The sequence below is a fragment of the Echinops telfairi genome, unplaced genomic scaffold (assembly GCF_000313985.2).
Source record: "Echinops telfairi isolate 266 unplaced genomic scaffold, ASM31398v2 ScPeMD7_2;HRSCAF=8, whole genome shotgun sequence".
NCBI classification, from domain to species: domain Eukaryota; kingdom Metazoa; phylum Chordata; class Mammalia; order Afrosoricida; family Tenrecidae; genus Echinops; species Echinops telfairi.
The window spans coordinates 17,052,282-17,057,344 of record NW_022103898.1 but is presented as its reverse complement, the minus strand read 5'-3'; the positions used below and the strand labels follow the sequence as shown (position 1 = coordinate 17,057,344).

The following is a 5,063-nucleotide window of genomic DNA, read 5'->3' as shown; positions in this document are numbered from 1 at the left end:
TGAAGGGCACTGCTGCAACTGTGTTTTTCCATCCTCAGCAGCTAAGGTTTTGTTTTGTCTTCCTTCCTCACCAGATAGCTCCCAAGTCCCACAGAACACGTTTGTGTGCAACTACACACGAACACTGAGACACACACGCTCCCAACCTCAATATCATCTCCCCCGAGAAAGAAAGTGCCGAATGGAAATGATTCAAACACAAGAGCCTTGTTAGCGCTAGACACGACTGTAACTCTACCCAGAAGCACATCTGACAAAATAGAATTTGTTCTCCCAGAGAAGGGTGGCTTTTTCTTCCCCTCACCCCCACCCCATACTATATCATTTGTCAAGTAACATTGTCATTTTTCCCACTGCTGCATAATCATATAATGAAAGCCCCAGAAGTAATTCATGTACACAAGAGGGCAGACTTACGGCTGATAAGGACCCCTTTCTTTATTTGCATTGCTAATACCTTCTTTTATTTTTAACAGGACAGAAGCAAAATGCTGTATGTCGAAGGCAAATGGACCAATAGGAAATTTCGTTTTCCTCTGGCTCCAATAGCAGTGTAGGATAATCAGCTAGTATTCCTGGGTCTCAGCCAACAGCCAGGCTTGCCACCATTTGAATAGAGAGAAACTCAGCAGGGAAACCTATTAAATGGTGTCCCTTCTAACGCCCAGGATCCCACTGCCAGCACCTCCCACCTGCCAGCCACTCTAATGCCTCCGCTCCCCACACAAGGGACACAGTTTCGGGTTTCCAGGATGCTCTTTCTGCCCAGGACCCTCTTCTTTCGCTTCCCGTGATAAACCCACACCCCCGCAAACCTGTACGACACACTGATACCCCAAACCGGAAAACCTCAGTTGCTATAGAGTCAGTTCCTAACTGGATCTTTCCCGCCAGGGGGTCACGGTAGACTGCCTGCTGCTCCTAAAAGGTGACAAACAAAATGCTTAGCGTCAGCACAATGCAAGGCACCTGCCACCCAGCAGGCATTCAAAGGAGAGGTGTCTTTTAAAATACACTTCTGCCAAGTATCCTATAAAATACTTTACTACCCTCCACCCCTCAAAAACCTCAGCTCATAATCATTAAGTCCATTCTGACTCTACAGAACAGAATCAAAGTGTCCCTGAGGGTGTCCGGGAGCGTGACTCTTGATGAGAGCAGAAAGCTTCATCCTCCACGCAAGTGGTTTTGAACTGTTAACCTTGTAGCCAACAAAGTAACCCAATGCGCCACCAGGGCTCTGGCCTCCACCTACTGACACTGGCTCTCCAAATGCCCATGAGCAAGAGAGACGCTGAGGCCCCCGCACCTCTGGGTGACACACACTCCTGATGAGAGCAGCTCACCTGGGAAGCAGCTGTGTTACCCAAAGCGGCTTCAATGGCAGGGTGCTTGGAGCCATCAGTCACCCTGGGCCACACGGCGCGTGTCCTCTCCTGTCTGGCTGCGGTCTTTTTCACAGAGGCCCTGGGTGCTATGATCATTTAACACACTCATCTGCCAGTAAATAGCGTGGTGGCTTAAGTCCACCCTGGTGGCACCATGGATGACGTGTTGCGGTATAAATTGTACGGTCAGCAGTTCAAAACCACTAGCTATTCCGCGAGAGAAAGACAAGGCTCCCTACTCCCGTCACAGGCACGGACACCCATAGAGGCAGTTCTGGTCTATCATAAGGTTGTTAGGAGAATCAATTCAATAACAGAGAGTCCGGGGTTCTTTTGCTTTTGTTTGGGGGAGAGGCCCTATGAAAGCAAGCCCTAGCAATTGATTTCTGAAAAATCAGCCATTGGGAGGAGCCTGGTGGAGCACAGTCCACATCTGAGCGCGCGGGCTCCCACAAGTCCACCAACAGCAAACGGTCCTAAGGCAGGCCAGCATCCAGCATCTGGCTTCCATGACCTATTGGGTCTCTCCCACCTGCCTCCCCTCACAACCACCCCATAGGACCATGGTGCCTATCTTCTCCCAACAGTTTCCATTGTGCTCAGTCACAAATGTAATTGCCTTTACCTGCTCTACCCTCTACTCCTAGGCTGTACTGACCGATGAGAATCAACCTATGAAGCCTTCGTAGCAGAAATAAAGCTTGAAGCTGGCCGTTTTCCCTTAAGCTATAACAATAGCTCCCCCTAACCATGCAGCTCTCTACAACTCTGTGCAAAGGCTCCCAAGTGCGGACAGCCAGACCCCCAGGATACAGGGGCATGCGTCCCCTCCTGCCGTTCTCCGGTTCCAGGCCACGCACCTAATTCTACTGAAACGGTGACATGTGTGCCCCTGCTCCTGATAGTGTTCTGAGGTGCCCAACTTCTCCGGGCTCCACCGGCTCCCCTCTGGAGCCAGCTTTGATTAGCTTCGCCCCTGCAGACAAGAGTGGGGCTGTGGGGTTTTGTTCTTCCAGGAATTCAAATGATACCTCAGTTCAGCTGAAAGAATCCTAGCACTCAAGACTGACTAAGCGCTTGCACCTCGCATGTTTCGCATAGCCCCACTGTCTCTGGTAATGCTCACACTGCGCGCACACAAGGAGTGTGCCTGTGTAAAGAGATGGCCAGGGAGTATCAGGAGTTTGATGATGGGTCAAGACTAGAGAGGTCCAGAAGTGGTGGGATCCTAACTGAAAGGGTATTTCAGGCCAAAAAGTCAAAAGGGGGAAGTATTCCTGACAGCCACATGGGGATTGAAAGTTCACCTGTTTAATGTCCCCAAAGCAGGTATCGCAGAAAGCCCAGCCTCCCCAACAATGACTGCCCCCGTCAGCCTTGAGTCACCAATACCTCCAGTAGGAAGTGAGCAAACCCATCACTTCAGAAGGCGGTAGGAATCCACTCCCAGGTGCAAGCACATACTGGTCCCCAACAAGCTAGGTTCCCAGGCCTGAAGATAGCACCTGCTTGATAACGGGAGTCCTCGTGTTTTCTTCATTGATGGTGGAACAGAAAACTAGTCCTCCTAGTGTCCTGGCCACTGTAGGAGGCAGAGAAACAAGACAACCTGCCTTGTAGCTCCCCCACCCCCCATCCCACATCAACTTGACAGCCCGCAATGCACAGAAACCCTCACATTAGTGGCTACCGCCTGGCTCCTCCGCTCCCAGATACGATCTACTCTTTTTTAAAAAAAAAAAAAACAACCTCTCTTCTACTCTCTCTCACCACTCCTGAAAATCCACTCAGATCACAATCTTGATAACCTTTGCCTCCCTGTTCAAGTGAGTTTTCTCGCTGGTCTCGAATTAACAGGGAGCCAGGCATGATAAATGTGTTCTCTACAAGCCATTTTCGGGAAGTGTAAGCATTCTTGAAATAGAAAGGTGTGCAAAGATAAATGCAAAACCGGTAGAGCCAGGTTCCTCTCCCCCCACCCCCCGGTGAGGGCCTGGCCTGCCTTGGAGTGACTGATGTCACATGCTCCTGAGAGGTGTGAAGGGAAGTCACCAGCTGGTCCTGCCTAATGTCCAACACTCCCTATCTTAAACCTCTCAGAGCTGACCCCAGAGGTGCGAGGGCAGGTGAGAGTGAAAATGCTCCTGAAGTGACAGGATCCAGGGAGGGAATAAGCTCTTCGGGTGAAGTGACATGAACACCACCACCACCCACCCCCAGGTCCCATGAAGATAGCAGGAGCATGAAATCTCTTGGGGGTGGGCGTGGGGAGGGGGGGGGTGCTTACATAAGACACAAACACTGTAAAACTTCCTGCAACCTTCACGGGCTAAGCTGCTCTGCTCCCTTGGGAGATAATTTTCATGGAGTAGGTGACAAAGTTCACGGGGGGTGGGGGTGGGGTGAGGTGGGGGAACAACATTCAGCAGAAATCCCTGCTTTGGGGGGGCGCGGCGCATCAGCTCAGGTACACAGCAGGGAGAGTCTCTATCGCTGCCGCTGCCACTGTCATTAAACAGGGTCACCCAGAGGATGGAGTCAGTGTGCGGAAGACAATCTGTTCCCTCCGAGGTGACCCATTTAAAACCGGAGTGTTCCGGGGGAAGCTTGCGAGTTTAATACATTTCCAACAGGTGAGGGCATGCTTGTAGAACCGGCGCTCCCTTTAGAGGAAAATGTAAAAGATGGTCATCAGGCAAGCAGCCAAAGAACTCCGGGGGCACTCAAACTTCGGAGTTGGTCACTCCACCCTCCAGAAGCAGTGATATTTACTAAACTGTCAGGCTCTCTGTCCATTGAGCGCTCGCTCCTCACGAGCAGCTTTGTCTACTAGGGCTGGGGTGCTGGTTGGACATCTCTTTCCCCTGCCTGCTCCCCCTCTCAATTCCGTGCCACTCACTCTATCCCATCAGAGGGTCTCAAAGGTTGTACCTGCTCAGCTCAACACCGGCCTCGGCTCCCTGAAACAAGGCGCAAAGAAAACTTCTTCACCAACATCACTCCAGGAAAAGCGAGCCGGGCTGACCAAAAAGTCTGCTATGAGCACAACCGGTGCCCCAAAGCACAGGTGCTGGCGGATGGGAAATAGCTAGGGGTGCAGAAGCGTCGTCTCCCGAAGTTAAAGGGGAACTTCAGGCTCGCACTCCGTATATGGCGCGTCCTAGAGAGATGAGAGACTGGAGGCATCTATCTCAGGCCTTTTTGGGCAGCTCCAGGGCCAGGCAAAAGAGACCGGACCTACCCTGCCTCTCTCCCTCTCCACCAACATCCCGAGTTCAGGAGGGCCAGCCACAGGTTCAGAGAACTTGTCAGGCACCGCTTGCTAGGACGCCCCCCATCCCGTCCCCAGCCTCAGCTCTGGAGCACACCTGGGCTCTTACCTTGACCGTGGCTGCCGCCAGGCAGGAGGAGACGCGGAAGAGCTGGGTGGCGTGGCAGCAGGGCCACCTAAGAGGAGGCAGGGGGTCTAGGTCGGGGTCCTGGCAGGTGCTGTCCTAGTTCGATTCTTAATGTCCAGCGCAGACTTCGGGGCGGCTGTCCCGCCCAGCTCCAGATGCCCCAGGCAGGGTCTGGGCGCCCCACCACACCTTCCTTTCCCTTCTTCCTCTGACTCCGGAGCCGCCGGCGCCGCCTGGAGCTGCTCTCTGCTCCCGGAACTCTCCCGAAACGGGGCAC

The 5,063-nt window shown here is 52.8% G+C and overlaps 1 long non-coding RNA gene across 1 annotated transcript; it reads right to left on the bottom strand.

Annotated features, from left to right (window-relative positions):
• Positions 1 to 9: 9 nt before the first annotated feature.
• LOC123521852 lies at positions 10 to 5,057 on the bottom strand. Its single transcript, XR_006680189.1, has 3 exons — positions 4,769 to 5,057; positions 4,320 to 4,548; positions 10 to 2,970 (listed from the first exon to the last, which is right to left on the bottom strand). It is a non-coding gene; the product is annotated as an uncharacterized LOC123521852 (long non-coding RNA).
• Positions 5,058 to 5,063: the final 6 nt, after the last annotated feature.